A 17,816-nucleotide genomic window follows, 5' to 3' on the forward strand; every position below is an offset into this window, starting at 1 on the left:
CTGTCCACCTCATTTCCCTTTCTTCTGGTTTGCAAAAGTTAGCAGATGCTAAAGCTTAGTGCAAGTGCGAGTATTTTTGCAATATTATGACTATTATGAAAATTGTTTTGGGAAGCTAGTTTGAAACTGTAGCTTATCAGGGTAAAACCATATGTTTTATAAAGGTCTAAACCAGGGGTTTAAAACTTTTTGATGCCAAAGACCCCAAATATGATAATCCCCTTGTGAAGGACCCCCTTGCTAAAATATAAAGGCAGCTCTATATTTTCGTGTGTAAAGACCCATTAAACTATATAAACAACTGTTTAAATGAACACTTTGTGTTGCTCACTGGTTATCGCAAAATAAACCCAGACAGGGTGTTCATAACCCCGATGCGAAGAAGAGGACTCTTGTATCAGCCAGAAGGGGTTTATTTTGTGAAAACAACCAGCTGACTGTATATTATCCCACTTATTACATGGCTACTAACCAAATAAATAAATACATGGATATTTTATATTGATTTATGTTGCAATTATTTGTTTGTGTTGGAGTTCTGTTGTTGTTTAATTTGTAATTAATGAACGTCTAACTCCTCTTTATCATTATTAAAGGACTACTAACCACATAAATACATAAATGAACATAAAACATTTATTTGAGATTGCACAGTGATCTGAGAAGCAGGAACGATGACTCACAATACCCTGATGAGTGGTCTGATCTGCGGATTTGCGGTTGTTACTAAGAAATATCAGACCACTTGATGGCGCAATTGACCAATCGGAATCGTTTATTCCTGAGAGCCGGGTAATAAAAAAAATTTATTGACTTGACTGTATTAAACGTTGTATTATAAAGACAACATGTTGCTTCCAAATTAAATAATTGTCTTTTATATTGTCACTGACCTGAAGTACAATCTTTTAAAACATTATGTGGGAAATATGTTCTTTTTGTCAACTATGCTGTACTGAAAATGTGGCTTAACGCAGAAGAGAGAAAATATTGCCATTTACATTGACACGAGGGCATCATATGTGATTGGCTGGTCTAAAAGTTGAACAATTTCATATGTATGACTTTGTCAAATTGTATGAATTCGTACGACTTTTCATGAAATCGGGTTGCATGATCTGAAAACCAATAAAACTCAGCTCCTTGGCAACTCTTTGCTATGAGGGCATCTCCATCCTCACACCTTTCACAGTCCGGTCTTCCGTATCCCTCATGACAGCGCAGACAGGCTTCAGTCACTGGGTCGCAGCTGAGCGGGGCTGATCGGTCCAGGTTACTATTACACATGGCTGACAGGATCCATCAGGAATGTTGGGACTACCAAAATAGCCTTTAGCACACCTGAGGTCATCCAGAGCAGAGAGAATGCACATTTTAGAAATGTGTAGAGTTAAAATGCATCAAATAAACACACCAACCTATACACCATTATAATGGCACCATGAAATTTTGCATGTTGTGTAATAATCCCACTATAGGTTTATTCAATCAGTTTAGAATTATTTTATTAGCTTATATTTATATTTGAATATGCACTTAGGATGTGTATAGTTTATATATGATTATTCATTATATTTAATGGAGATGTTTGTCATTTTCTGGATGTTAACATACTTTCTCGTTTTAATATGCAGAGTCAATTAAAAGTGAGCCAACATTCCTCTGTTTGTTTGAGCAGCCTGACATGTCAAATTCTGGCTCAACCAATGGCGTGAGTTAGGGGCGGGACAACCTTTTTGGCCAACCTATGGCAGATTGGAGATCTGTTTGAGAAACTCTCATTCCACTTGATGCCACAACTGACGCAGAAATTACACCCCTCACCATGAAGTGAGCCTGATTTGTAAAAACGTAACTGTGGCAACAATGATTTTACATGGTTCATTACATATATCATGGCATAAGGTTAAAGTTATTGCTCTATCGAGTCTTAAATCAACAAAACTGACCTCCCAACCCAAAACCTTGAACTAACCAATAGTGTCTTAAAAAGCAAATGTGAGATTAAAAACACGACCGCATCATTTTGTGCTGCTTCTATGACACTTTGGGTTCACGTTTGGACTCGTGTGCTCTTCAGGACTCCTTTACATCACAAGTGCAATGCTCTATCAGTCGAGCTACCGCACAATTAAATCACACTCGAACAAGCTTGTAAATGTAGTTAAGTATGTAATACAAATGTTAAAATGAGTCATGTCCTATAGTAAATGTGTTTAGATGTCATAAGATAGCATTGTGTGAGGAACAGGACAGAAAGTAAGTGTTTATGAACTGATAATCTGCCGTTTTACTTGTGATTTGTGTGAAAGTGAATAAAAGTCATTGTTGTTGTAGCGCCTCTAGTGTTCATATCACCAGGAGACTCCTGCGATACGGACAGCAAGACATGTAAAAATCATTGGGCAAAGATGTAAGTATAGTTATGTGATTCTATAAGATCAGGAAGCATGAAACCTTTACCAGGAAAAGCTATTCACAATCCATTTTACAGATTGAAAAAAGGTATCCAATGAGAAAATATTATGCTTGATTGGATTGTGAAAAGTAGGCATTACATACCAAAATGGTGTTGAAAATGTAAGAAGGCTTGATTACGTCAACCGAACAGGAAAGGCATTTCAGAAGAGGAGGTTCTCTTACGAGAGGTTCTCTCATATTGCGTAAGCTAGCTTACGATACGGGAAAGATTCATCTTTTCTGAGATATTGAAGCCAAAAAATTATCCTTAATTTTTGTATCCATTGCCAACGCAGTGCGGCAGCTGCAGACCTTGAGCGGGCTATCTAGCGAGGCTATCTATCAACTGCTGCAGCCTATAGACGAGCTTGGGCGAACTCGCATCCAATGAGAGGCGTCCGCGCGCTCACTGCATCAAAGCCTGCCAAAATGGGCGTGACTAGAGTGCATATAAGCGTAGTTCGTAGGCTGGAAGCCTGATTTTCATCTCTTCAGCGAAGCTCTTCGCATCGCTGACCTGGAAGCCGCGTCGCCGTTCGAGGGGCATCAAGCAAGCGTGGACAGCGCTAGAAGAAGCCGGCCGTCTCAGCCAACTTCAGCCATCCTGCGAGCTACGCCATCCGACGACGTATCCTTTTTATTCAGCAAGCTAGTTCTTACGAACTACTCACAAAAGAGTACGAGCGTCTTTTTCAAGATGCCTCGTTCCACTTGCACCTCATGTCGCGCCCTTCTCAGCACCGGAGACCGCCACATCATCTGCGCTCTCTGCCTGGGACTGGGGCACGCAGAGCTCGCCCTCGCTGAGGGCGGATGCGATTTCTGCGAGGAGCTACCGATGTCGACCCTGCGGGCTCGACTCAAAGCGCTCAAAGCAGAAGCCGCCGCGCCGCCTTACATTCCGCCACGCAGAAAGAAGCGCCGCTCCCAAAGGCTGCCGGAAACTGTGGTTGAAGCGACTGCCTCGCCGGAGCCTCTCCCTCGAGCATCGTTTTCACCCTCCCCGCCCCCCCGGGACGCGCAGTTGCCGCCGAGCGGCCTCACTGCTGCCATCTCGGATGACGAGGCGGAGGATAAGGCCTGCTGTTCCATCATGGCTTCGGACAGCGAGGAGTGGTCAGGCTCCCAAGCCTCCTCAAGTCAAGTCAAGTCAAGTGGTTTTTATTGTCGTTTCGACCATATACAGTTAGTACAGTACACAGCAAAACGAGACAACGTTCCTCCAGGACCATGGTGCTACATAAAAACAACAAAGGACCAACACAGGACCACATGAGACAACACAACAAAATAAAATACCTATATATAAAAAAAAAAAAACCTACATATACCTATATAAAGTGCACGTGCAAACATGTGCAAAAAGTACAGAACAGTACAACAAATTTCTGACAATGAACAGGACAATAGACAGTGCAGCGCCGACCAGTACTCAGTAGTGCAAAAAGATGACAGTTTCTAAAAATGTAAACATAAAATACTATGAGAACATAACTCCTCCTCGGCCCAGGAATCCAGCAGGACCCGCGCCGGAGTCGAAGGGGAGTTAACACGCCTCCTCACACAGGCCGTCGACCGCCTCGGGCTCGAGTGGTCACCGCCCCCTGAGCAGGCACCCAACAGACTCGACGGCTGCTTTCTTCAAAGCCATCACCGCTCTACACCCGCGGCCCGGGCCGCTCCCTTCCTGCCGGAACTACACACGGTGCTTGCAAAGTCGTGGAACGCTCCTTTTTCGGCCAGCACCCATTCCCACGTCTCCACCTCTCTCGCGTCGGTGGACGGCGCCACCGAGAGAGACTACTCCTCCATCCCTCCGGTCGAGGACTCGGTAGCAGCACACCTTTGCCCGCCCTCCGCGAGATGGCGGTTTAAGCCTGTGCTCCCGTCTAAGGCCTGCAGAGCGACTTCCGCCTATGTTGGCCGCGCCTATTCCGCCGCCGGCCAAGCAGCATCTGCTCTGCACTCCATGGCCGTTTTACAGATCCTACAAGCGGACCTTCTTCGGGAGTGGGATGAGAAAGGCAGGCACCCAGAGACTGATCTACTAAGCGTGACAGACCTCGCCCTTCGCGCTACCAAAGCTGCAGCTCAAGCCCTAGGGAAGTGCATGGCCTCGCTGACTGTGACCGAGAGACACCTGTGGCTAACGCTAGCCGACATGGGAGAAGCAGAGCGTTCCACGTTCCTCAACGCACCGCTCTCTCCGACCGGTCTCTTCGGCTCCGCGGTGAGTGGCATTGTTGACCGCTTCTCAGAAGTCCAGAAAGCCACTCAAGCCATGAACCTCTTCCTGCCACGTCACGCTAGCTCCTCTGCAGGCCGCTCACGTGATCAGCCTCCTGCACGAGCCTCTTCACAGCGCCCAGCTCAACAATCTCAGACTTCTCAGCGTCGACAGGGCGGCCGCCCTCGATCGCGCTCAGACAGCCGCCGCAGACCGCCGCCCCCCCGTGGGCCTCGATTTAAGGTAACGCTGAAACCAGAGCAACCGAAGTCTTCCTAACTTTGTTGAACAAACGACGGCTCAGTCCCGCCGCGGCCGGACCACCGTCAAAGCTTTGCCCCCTGTCAGTCCCCTTCTCTCAGGCTACTACAGTGGTGAATTTAGCAGCCAACAAGCCGGTGACACTGCCCGCTTGCCTGCACTCAAACACCGTTTTCACGGCGACCCAAATAAATCTTGTAAAGAGCAAACATGTCTTATGTGTAGAAAATGTGCCCACAACCCAGTGTTCGCCCCTACACACAAGCATAACACATCCCGTGCCCCTATCAGAGCACGCTCTCATAAAGCGGTTACGAACCGCTCGAGCGTCAGAGTCAATGAAGGCGCCCACAAATGCATGCGCGCGCCCATTCTCTGGCCGCTCTGTCACACGACCAGCCCTATGTGTAGAAAATGTGCCCACAATCCAGTGTTGACTTCTGCACACAAGCACTGCATGTCTCGTGTCCCCACCAGAGCATGCTCACATAAAGCGGTTATGAACCGCTCGAGCGCTAGAGTCAATAAATGCGCCCACGAAAACGTGCGCGCGCCCATTCTCTGCCCGCTCTGTTACACGGCCAGCAAACATTCCTCTGTGTGTAAGTCCAGTGCCCATGACTATGCTTGCGCATCACGTAACAGATGTGACTCTTTCAAAACAGCCTGTTCATGCTGTCTGCGAGCAATCATGCATGAACACACTAAACGCGCTCACACATTTTGTTCAGCGCTCTGTGTGCGGCAATCAGAGCGAATTGGCCATTCACCCTCTAGCGTTACGCTTCAAAGTGTGGGAAGCTATTCCAGGGATATCCAAGTGGGTGTTAAGCACAATACAACAGGGCTATTTGCTACAGTTCGATCGCCGCCCTCCTCGCTTCAGAGCGCAGCTCGAAACCACTGTGAACACGGAAGCAGCGTGCATGCTTCGTTCAGAAATAGCAAGCCTTCTGTGCAAAAGGGCCATAGAGAAAGTGCCACCCTCTCTGAGCGAGTCGGGGCTTTACAGCCGTTATTTTCTTGTTCCCAAGAAAGACGGCGGCCTCAGACCCATATTAGATCTCAGGGTTTTGAACAAGGTGCTTGCAAAAAGACCGTTCAAAATGCTTACAATCAGGAAACTCCTCGCGCATGTGCGCCAGGGGACTGGTTTATTTCTCTCGATCTGAAAGATGCATACTTTCAGATTCAGATAAATCCCGTCACAGGCCATTCTTGAGATTCGCCTCGACGGCCAGGTTTATCAATACACCGTCCTCCCGTTCGGCCTGTCCTTAGCACCCTGTACTTTCACGAAGTGCATGGATGCGGCGCTCGCACCCTGTGGAGTCAGGGTTTGCGAATTTTGAACTATTTGGATGACTGGCTGATTATGGCACAGTCACATATGGAGCTTCTATCTCACAGAGCAGTTCTCCTCAGCCATCTGAACAGTTTGGGTCTTGCAGTCAATTGGACCAAGAGCTCACTACAGCCCAGTCAGACAATTTCCTTCCTTGGAATAGAACTAGACTCCGTGGCAATGACGGCTCGCTTATCTACACAGCGCGCGCCGTTCAGCGACTAGCCGCATCTTTTCAGATGAACAGCCTCACGCCTCTGAAGAAATTCCAGAGAGTGCTAGGTTACATGGCCTCAGCCGCAGCAGTACTTCAGCTGGGTTTACTGCACATGCGCCCACTTCAGCATTGGCTAAACACCCGCGCGTCTCGCCGGGCTTGGGCCACAGGCCGCCAGCCCATCAAGGTGACTCAGACCTGTATATCAGCTCTGCAGCCCTGGACAGTGGCCGAATGGTATCAGCGGGGAGTGACAATGGGAGCTGTATCTCGCCGAAAAGTCATCTCGACAGACACGTCCAACACGGGTTGGGGCGCGGTCTGCGAGGGCTCTCCGGTTTTCGGCCTATGGTCAGTTCAGGAAAAGCTCCTTCACATAAATTGTCTGGAAATGATAGTGGTCGAGTACGCGCTCGTGCGCTTTCTCCCGGTCATTCAGGGTCACCACGTCCTGGTCCGTTCGGACAACAGATCTGTGGTATTCTACCTAAACCGTCAGGGCAGTGTCAGATCCAGGAACCTCTTCCTTCTGACGAAACGCATACTGAGTTGGTCCCAGTGCCACCTGCGCTCGCTGAGGGCGACGCACGTGCCAGGCCACCTGAACGATGGCCCGGACAGACTGTCCAGAGACAATATTCCCCCAGGGGAATGGTCCCTGCACGCTCAAACAGTCCAGACGTTATGGCACCTATTCGGCAGAGCAGAGATAGACCTCTTTGCGTCCAAAGAGAACTCTCACTGCCCAATATTTTTCTCGAGCGAGGACGCGCTGGCCCAGGACTGGCCCAGACGCCCGCTTTACGCCTCCCCTCCCGTCTCGCTATTGCCACAGGTAATGCAGAGGATCAGGGAAACGCGTCACTCGGTGCTCCTCATAGCCCCGCATTGGGAGAATCAGACATGGTTCCCGGAGCTTACGCAGCTGTCACTGACATCGCCATGGCCCATCCCAGTGAAAGCAGATCTCCTCTCTCAAGCTCGTGGCACAATCTGGCATCCCCACCCAGAGCGATGGGCGCTGCATGCGTGGGTGATAAACGACTACCCGTCGCTCTGCCAGAAGGAGTAATAAACACCATCGTACACGCTAGAGCCCCTTCCACGAGAAGACTCTATGCGTCAAAATGGTCTGTGTTCTCAAAATGGTGCACTGACAGAGACCTGGACCCGCGGACACGTGGGGTGTCGTCGCTGCTCGTATTCCTACAAGAGCTGCTGGATAAGGGCAGATCCCCATCCACGCTCAAAGTGTATGTGGTGGCCGTTGCGGCGTTCGCTGAACCCCTGCACGGCCAGTCATGGGGTAAAAACGAGCTGGTCATCCGCTTCCTCAGGGGAGCTAGAAGGATGAACTATCATCGGTTCCTATCTGGGATCTTTCTATAGTTCTCGAAACTATGAAAGCCCCCCCTTTCGAACCACTTCAATCCGTGGATTTGAAATACCTTTCACTCAAAACCGTTTTTCTGACTGCCCTGTCATCAGTCAAACGTGTGGGAGACCTTCACGCGCTGTCTGTCAGCGCTGCGTGTCTTGAGTTTGGACCAAGTGACTCCAAGGTCATTTTAAAGGGGTCATGACATGGTTTTTTTTATTGTATTATTATGTTCCCTTAGGTGCAATTATAGTATTAATATATTTTTTTTTAAGAAAAACTTTTAAAATCTAGTGATTTATGACCTTTTCCCACCCTGTTTCTCATCCTCTGATTCAAACAGTCTGTTTTGGGGGCGTTTTCCATTTAAGACTTCAGTGTTAACGCCCACTGTTATGATTGGCTAACGTCAGTGCCTATGTATCAATTATTGACGCCCCCAGCCAGAACAATATGCAAGTAAACTAAGTAAAAACACTGTGATTATTCATAATGAATGAAATTGCGCTTTAAAAAGTAGTTTAAAATTTAAAATAGATTACTTACAGTTTGCGTCGTCGTTGTTCGCAGAATAGTCGGCACGGACTTATCTTTGAGCAACAGTTTTCTGGCAAAGCCAGCATCATATTGAGATTTGTTCTCAAAACAGTCATCCTTAAAATGTACAGAACAAACGCTTAAGTTAACACTGCCGTGACTGGAGCGTCCACAGAAAATAAACTGCATCCATTTTTCCCTGACGTCTGGATCTTTCGGCAGCTTATTCAGAGGTTTTGTTTGACCACAGCCAGGAACAGCACATCTGTGTGGCATCGTAATTTTCCTGTGCACAAGTAGTCTCTGTCAGAGCTCGCTGTCCATCGACTGAACACTTGTGAGGCGCACGGCGATACGAAATGAGCGTAGTTGTCTTGCGCTTAAAGCGTAGTTATCTTGTGCTGGAGGCGGTCATATGCAAATGCTGTTACGTCACTTCTAACCGACACGTCACTTCTAACCATGAATCCAGAACGAGCTGTATTTTGAGCTTGATTAAATAAATGATTCGTTTAGAATGGGGAGGACGTCTTAAAATATTAAACTTGCAGGACGTTTTAATGATACAAAGACCTCTTATATACCAAAAGATCAAGGCAAATTTGGTTTCTCATGTCATGACCCCTTTAAAGCCTAGACACGGCTATGTTCCCAAGGTGATCTCTACTCCTTTCAGAGCACAGGTCATTTCCCTATCGGCGCTGCCAGCACCCGATAGCGAACGCGACGCCAATCTCCTTTGCCCGGTCAGAGCACTGAGATTGTATACTGCGCGCTCCGCCGCTTTCAGATGCTCTGAGCAGCTTTTTGTTTTGTTCGGAGGGTGCACCAAAGGTCTCGCCGCCTCGAAACAGACACTATCTAGATGGATAGTGGACGCTATTGCTGCTGCATACGCGTCAAAAGACCTGCCATGCCCGTTGGGCATTAGGGCTCACTCCACTAGAGGCATGGCATCCTCGTGGGCATGGTCCAGCGGGATTTCCATTCACGACATATGTGTGGCAGCGGGATGGACTTCCCCCTCCACCTTTGTCAGATTTTACAATATGGAAGTGCCCGCTCTGCAGGCAAAACTACTAGCGGTTTAATACGCTACAGCTCCCCTGGTGAGCTGCACTGATGGGTCACATTCCACACAGACCGGCACCGCCGCTCTGTCGTTCCCTTCCCACTATGTGCTTATGTATTACACAATCAATGACCCGCATTCTTGCCGGCCAAATATTATTTCCCCACTCATAAGGGCTCCCCCGGGTCCCCCCTTAGTTCCCTGGGGCTCATACAGTGGATGCTTGGCGCGCACGGCATTGACAATGGGTTCCCATAGCGTAAGCTAGCTTACGCAATACGAGAGAACCTCTCGTAAGAGAACGTATCGGTTACCTAACGTAACCTCGGTTCTCTCTAGATGAGGGAACGAGTATTGCGTAGCCGGCTGTGCTCGCGCCACGAGCGACTTTTCGCTTCAGTCAATGAAAACCAGGGTTCCAGCCTACGAACTACGGCGGGCTTTGATGCAGTGAGCGCGCGGACGCCTCTCATTGGATGCGAGTTCGCCCAAGCTCGTCTATAGGCTGCAGCAGTTGCCGCAGAGCAACCTATGAGCTCGCTAGATAGCCCGCTCAAGGTCTGCAGCTGCCGCACTGCGTTGACAATGGATACAAAAATTAAGGATAATTTTTTGGCTTCAATATCTCAGAAAAGATGAATCTTTCCCGTAGCGTAAGCTAGCTTACGCAATACTCGTTCCCTCATCTAGAGAGAACCGAGGTTACGTTAGGTAACCGATACGATTTCTCCCATTCATTTTAATACAAGCGCTCCATCTCAGCTGTCTCTGACTCAACTTCAACCTCGGTCTAAAAAAGCAGGTCTAGCTGTAGAGAATATAGGACAGCTAAAACTAATGTGGGTTAAATGGACACACATCTGGATAACATTTAGAGAATAGTGCATTACCACAAGTAATTTCTCTTTCTCTTTAAAAAAGCAGTGTACAAGCTGAACTGACTCCATTACAAGCCTATTTTGATCATGATCGCTCTGCTCAAAGCTGAAATGTAAACCACCATGACTTTTCTCGCCAAAACAAAGCACAGATCATGCGAATGTGAGGGGAAATAGAGGGGAGGAGACGCTATCACTCCTCTGCTCGCTTTGCCCACCCGCTCCTCTTATCTGCTGTGTGTGCGTTTGGATCCTATATCTCTACCGAAGCAACTCATGCTGCTGCCTGATAAACACGCACATGCTATCCACTGCCTTCATGTTAACTAGATTCTACTGCGCTTATCAGCACACCACTGCGCTATCTGCGTGATGGCGAATAGAGAAAGTAATTACGGTTTCTCCTGCGCTCAGCGGATTCCACGAGCCACCCTACGCTTATTAATTGAATACGGTATTGCGTGTGACTGTCTTTACATGCCCAGCAGCATGATAGTACACTATCTAGTTCTTACTGTAGATGCTGGAGATTTATAACCATCAAACGAAGCCTCAAATCTCACACTGACTTGTGAAATATTCCCTCACATTCCAGCAGAATTATTGTTATTCATTGAGGAAAGTTCAGATAACTGAATGAAAGCCATTTTGCTCGGTCATTCCAACCGTCTCACAAGTCGTAAAAATTGGTACGAGATGCCGAAATCATTAGAAATTGTACTAGACGGCTCATACAAAAGCGTGTGACTTTTACTCCCATATTTAAAAATAAACAACCCAACCAATGATATTTAATTCTTCCTAAATTTAAGTTGTAACCCAAACTTAACCATAAAGTGTGACCCCCTTTCTCAAACTAATGATTATAATAGGAAAATTTGTTTTCTATTTTAGGTAAGAAAGAAAACGTCTGGGTTTGGAACGAGATGAGGGAAGCATGTCATCGGTTACTGACATCTATCAGTTATTTGCATTGCATAAATATATGTGGAATGTGGAACCAAATCTGTGACCCACTTTCTTAAAATAAAGTGTTGTAAAGAAGGCTAAAATGTGATCCTAAAATGTGAAATTATTTTTGTTGATTGGTTGGACTAAAAGTTGCGCTGGAAGATAACTTTTATAACTTATGGTTTTGCTATTTCGTAAGAATCATTTCGAGTTGTCATGAGACTATGCTCGTCGATCAAGTGCATTACATAGTTGATAATGTACAGAGAGACATGTTATTATCCCAATCAGTGAAGGGGTCTTGCATTACACTGAAGGGGTTTATTTTTCAATAATGACGGCTGATTATAAATTATTCAGACTAAAGTAATAAATGGACATTAAATATTCATTTGAAATAAGTTTGATGATTCAAGAGACTAGCGCTGTCAATTATATAGTTAAATGTGATTATACAAAGATATTTGACTGGAGAATGCCATGATTGAGCAATTAAAATCAAGTTTTCCAGAAAGCGGTAATAATGCAAAATACAGGAAATGGTGAAAATATACACTCACCTAAAGGATTATTAGGAACACCTGTTCAATTTCTCATTAATGCAATTATCTAATCAACCAATCACATGGCAGTTGCTTCAATGCATTTAGGGGTGTGGTCCTGGTCAAGACAGTCTCCTGAACTCCAAACTGAATGTCAGAATGGGAAAGAAAGGTGATTTAAGCAATTTTGAGCATGGCATGGTTGTTGGTGCCAGACGGGCCGGTCTGAGTATTTCACAATCTGCTCAGTTACTGGGATTTTCACGCACAACCATTTCTAGGGTTTACAAAGAATGGTGTGAAAAGGGAAAAACATCCAGTATGCGGCAGTCCTGTGGGCTGAAAATGCCTTGTTGATGCTAGAGGTCAGAGGAGAATGGGCCGACTGATTCAAGCTGATAGAAGAGCAACTTTGCCTGAAATAACCACTTGTTACAACCGAGGTATGCAGCAAAGCATTTGTGAAGCCACAACACGCACAACCTTGAGGCGGATGGGCTACAACAGCAGAAGACCCCACCGGGTACCACTCATCTCCACTACAAATAGGAAAAAGAGGCTACAATTTGCAAGAGCTCACCAAAATTGGACAGTTGAAGACTGAAAAATGTTGCCTGGTCTGATGAGTCTCGATTTCTGTTGAGACATTCAGATGGTAGAGTCAGAATTTGGCGTAAACAGAATGAGAACATGGATCAGTCATGCCTTGTTACCACTGTGCAGGCTGGTGGTGGTGGTGTAATGGTGTGGGGGATGTTTTCTTGGCACACTTTAGGCCCCTTAGTGCCAGTTGGGCATCGTTTAAATGCCACGGCCTACCTGAGCATTGTTTCTGACCATGTCCATCCCTTTATGGCCACCATGTACCCATCCTATGATGGCTACTTCCAGCAGGATAATGCACCATGTCACAAAGCTCGAATCATTTCAAATTGGTTTCTTGAACATGACAATGAGTTCACTGTACTAAAATGGCCCCCACAGTCACCAGATCTCAACCCAATAGAGCATCTTTGGGATGTGGTGGAACGGGAGCTTCATGCCCTGGATGTGCATCCCACAAATCTCCATCAACTGCAAGATGCTATCCTATCAATATGGGCCAACATTTCTAAAGAATGCTTTCAGCACCTTGTTGAATCAATGCCACATAGAATTAAGGCAGTTCTGAAGGCGAAAGGGGGTCAAACACAGTATTAGTATGGTGTTCCTAATAATCCTTTAGGTGAGTGTATATACTGTACATATACAATGAGCAGACAGCACGGACCAATCAGCTGTGAGCTCCAGTTCATCAAGAGTTAAATCAGTGAATAATCTATATCTTACTTCATTTTCAACGAAAATCCACTGGTATAAACATTTACTTAATCTAGAATTATTATTGTAATGCTTTTCTTGCTAAAAAGTATTTCAATAACTAGACAAGAAACAACACGAGCTGGCTTTAATGCAACAAACAGAAGTTATTTTAAAAGGTACACTGCAAAAATGATTTTGTGGGGTGTTAATTGCTATTCATGCACATTGGTTAAAATTTACCCAAGTAAATAAGATTTTCAGTTTCCCTAATAATTTTAGGTAGATTTACTTAATAATTTACAGTAAAATATTTCTTAAATTAGAAGCAGTAAATTTCATTTGATAAAATTACACAACATGTCCTCTAATAATTTAATTAAAAACTACCACATACAAAAGCCTAATAAAATCTAGTTCATTCACGTACGCATGCACACATGCATTATTCACAATGAGAGACGCGGCCAGTGACATTTTCTGACATTTTGACATTTAATGCAAGTTTTTTGCTTTATCCAAGTGGCAAAGCTTTACAAGTTTATATAAGGTCTGCTGTCAGCTCAGGAACATTTTATATTAACATTTTTCTATGAAAAATATCGTAGGAAAATCGAAACTCAAGAAAGAAAACTGCACTTATCAAACTATTTCAGTCTTCGAGGTAAAGGGGAGAAACAGCCCACATACCCATTCAAAAATACACAATGTAATCCATCCAATGCCTCTAGTACACATACGTAGTGACCTCTGCACTGATGGTAACAGTCTGAACTTTGAACGTGGGCTATTCCTGTCTCTCTGGCACCAGCTCATACTTTTTCCTGTCATTAGCACTGCTGTGAGAGGGCCGTCTGAAACACTGATGACTCTGCCCAAGTGCCTCAACCCAGACTATATATAAACACAACAGAGGGGCGACACAGACAAAAAACAACCTGGATCTGCTCCAAACTCTCTTTACCAGTTATACCCTCAGTCTGCCCTCTCTCGCTTGCCTTTTGAGGTGCACACAGCCAGAGAGGGCCAAACTAAGCGCAAGTACTCCATTTAAGAGTGAATTAGACACCGTGGAGGAGTTAGGTCAGTAAAAGTGTAGGAAAGGGTGCTTGCTTTCCTGTCGTGGGTCAGTGGTTGTTAAACCGATGCGACTTCTGTTCCATCACTATGCCCATTACTGTTACAGATAGCCAACTCCACACTCTCAACTGAACATGCGCCACGATAAACACATGACCCTTTCTTTATCTTTGGGCACTTTTACCCTCGTTCTCTCAGGCTGGGGAGCCCCCAGCATGACGTACACCCCCCCTCTTTCCCTTAGGGCGTACCCTAAGCCCCGTCTGCCGGCAGGTCATCCCCGTCTACCTGGACGAGGGAGGGGACAAGGGGAGGGAAACAGAAATAATTAAACTGGGGGGGGGGTACTTCCTGTAACAGTGTAGTACCCCCAAAAAACACTGTAAAATTTAAAAGAGAGGGAAAAGGCCAGCGCAGAGCGGCAGTGAGAGAAAGAGAGAGGAGAGAGAGATAAAAAACTCTTACTCGCCAGTTCTCCGATACGCCGCAGCTTGTTCCTCGGCTACTCCTCCACCCTCTATCGGACGACAGCCGCACCTCTCTGGGCGGATCAGAGGCAGACCTCCAGCCCCTGGTGGACGGAACGCCCCGCCGCGATCTCAGGGAACAGAAGGAGTCTCCCCCGCCCCTGGCAGCGGTTCTCCTGCTCCAGGCGGTCGGCAGCGAGCCCCTCCCCACTCGCGGTCGGCGGCCTCAAACCTGCCGCGTTTCAGCGGCCGGTAGGCAACTCCTGCGCCCCTGGCAGCGGCCCTGACCGCTCCAGGCGGTCGGTTAGGAGCCCCTTCTCCCCTCGCAGTCGGCGGCTGTTGTCCGGCATATCGGCTGCTCCATTGGGGTGGACGGTAGTGGCGAGAACTCTACTACGGCGTATCCCTAACCGGCTTGATAATATAAATAATATTTTTTATATAAAACTTAAACAAACACACACATGACGGACATGTCCGTAAACGATCTCTCTCTCCCGCACGATCCTCTGCAGTCGACCTTTATCCCTCTCGGAGGCTTGATTAACCTAATAAGGGACTGGGCATGTAGGATCACGACCTTGCCCCGCCTGCCGCCCTGCCACAGTCCCATTGGTTGATTTCAAAGTTTTACTTTTTGTTACATAAAGGTCAATTTAACACTTGAAAACTTTTTACCCTGCCTTGATCATTTATTTGTGTATCTTTTGAAATACCTGTTATCAGAGGCAGAGGGTGAGCTAAAGGCAGGGTAAGGCTTTGTGCCCCACCCCTCTGTATTCAGTGCACTCTTGTAAACATGCTGGTACATTTACAGGCTTTTGGAACACTCCTGAGGACTGAGGATAAAGATATGTTATATTTCAATTCGCTTCTTTTAGACAGTTCTTGTAAATGAACCAGTTACAATAAACAATTGATTCATTTTAGTGAGGCAGTTCTTTTGGACAGTTCGTGTAAATGAACGTTCACATAAATGATTCAATGATTCACATGAGCAATGTGCAGCCTAATAGGGACTTTGCCCTTCTCTTTTGAAGTGAAATATTTAGAGTTTTGCTGCTGTTTATCACTATATGTAGATTCAGTAAATAAAAGAGTGTGTTTTCTAGTTTGTTAGTGTATATTAAATATAAATGTATGTTCAATGTAATGTTGCCCTATTTGTTTAACCCTTTTGAAAATGAATTATGGTTTGGTGAAACTGTGGATTTGATACAGTTAACCATGGTTTAACTACCGTAATAATGTAGTATCCATAGAGTAACCATGGTTTTACTGTAAAAATATTGTAGTTACCATGACTGTAATAATCCTAGTTAATTTAGTGGTCACAATGGTTTTTCTACGAATACCATGGCTGAATGACAATGGTCAATTTACATAAGGGAATGTCACTGTAATGCACAACTCTCAGGTGATATTAATGAGTTCTGCAATAAGAATTGATTTTAGAATTAAATCATGTCATCCAATCTAACAATATTTTCTTCTTTAAATAGCTTTAATGTAGTTAGTTACTTTTAGTTAGTAGCTTGTAGTGTAGCAAACTACATTTTTAAAAGAGTATCTTGACAGTAGTTTAACTACTTTAAGTTATGATCTGCTTGAATCTTGAGAACTTAGAGTAGTAGTTTCACCAGCACTGATAAAAAGCCATAATACTGTATATGTGTGGACAGCACAACTCTGTTTGAGTTAAAAGTGAAATCTCTGACTTTTAATTCCCAGTTTGAGACATTCCAGCGATCTCTCTCTTCTGAAACATGTGAGATTACTGGCATCTTTTTCTCAGAAGAAAAATGTGGAGACTTTAGCAAAAGTCATTCTCCACTTCATCTCAATGCTGGTGACAATTGAAGATTTGTGATTCTTCTCACCAATGCAAAAATGAAGCTCGTTTTAAGATTGGCACGGTGCAGCTCAGTGCTGTCTGATTGAGTCTATGTGAAGCGTGTCCTTCATGTCTCTTTCAGTGTGTCTCGGGGGACAGACTTGGTTCGAGCCCCATCTGAGCAGTGATTTATCAGTCCCATCTTGTCCCATTAATGTGCGTCTGTCCCTGGCTTTTCCCACAACGAAAAACTCCTCCACTCTCTCTCTCTCTCCACTCATCTTCTCAATAATGAACCTTCACCTCCCTCGTTTCCTGCTAATAGCTCAGCATGGAGGCCTCTAGTGCCAGCTAGCATACAACACCCCAGCTCTGGCACCACAGCACTCTCACTCCATCTGTTTCGGTGGTGGGGTCACACCGGAGTGGAGACCTTTCCTCCACCCAGTGCTATATTCCATGACACCGCTGTGATTTAAATCGCATACAGACCTGCCCTGATTACAAACGTAACCCAGAGAAAAAGGCTGCATATGCTAATGAGTGAACACTTCAACATATCAACCTTCAGAAAGAGAGAGAGGGAGAGAGAGAGAGTTAAATGCCCAACAGGGAACATGAAGGGGAGATGAGATATCCACGTCATTTTGTGCTGCTTCTATGACACTTTGGGTTCATGTGTGGACTCGTGTGCTCTTCAGGACTCCTTTACATCACAAGTGCAACACTCTATATAAGTTGAGCTACCGCACAATTCAATCACACTCGAACAAGCTTGTAAATGTAGTTAAATATGTAATACAAATGTTGAAATGAGTCATGTCCTATAGTAAATGTGTTTAGATGTCATAAGATAGCATTGTGTGTAGAACAGGACAGAAAGTAAGTGTTTATGAACTGATAATCTGCCGTTTTACTTGTGATTTGTGTGAAAGTGAATAAAAGTGAATGTTGTTGTAGCGCATAAGATGCCTTAAAATTCTGCCAACATAGGCAGCTCTTTAGGTTTTGTTAGTGATTAAAGAATCTTCTATATAACCACCTCCACAAATACAAACATCTACCATCTCCAACCACCACATTTCCCATCACGCAAATCATCCGTCAACAACACCAGCTGAAAAATGACTAATAGCATACAAATTAAGAACTAAAGACAATTATAACTGTAAAGATAATTATAATAATCATCAATTATAAATAAGCCTAATAAATTCCCTTGTGTTCCCAAAATATGCTGCCAAATGTGTGTTCTTATGGAATGTGTT

The 17,816-nt window shown here is 45.4% G+C and overlaps 1 pseudogene; it reads right to left on the bottom strand.

Moving 5' to 3' along the window:
- Nucleotides 1-17,816, bottom strand: part of LOC127623567 (laminin subunit alpha-2-like) — a 241,100-nt pseudogene that overhangs the window by 138,515 nt on the left and 84,769 nt on the right.

Source organism: Xyrauchen texanus, chromosome 30 (assembly GCF_025860055.1).
Source record: "Xyrauchen texanus isolate HMW12.3.18 chromosome 30, RBS_HiC_50CHRs, whole genome shotgun sequence".
NCBI classification, from domain to species: Eukaryota; Metazoa; Chordata; class Actinopteri; order Cypriniformes; family Catostomidae; genus Xyrauchen; species Xyrauchen texanus.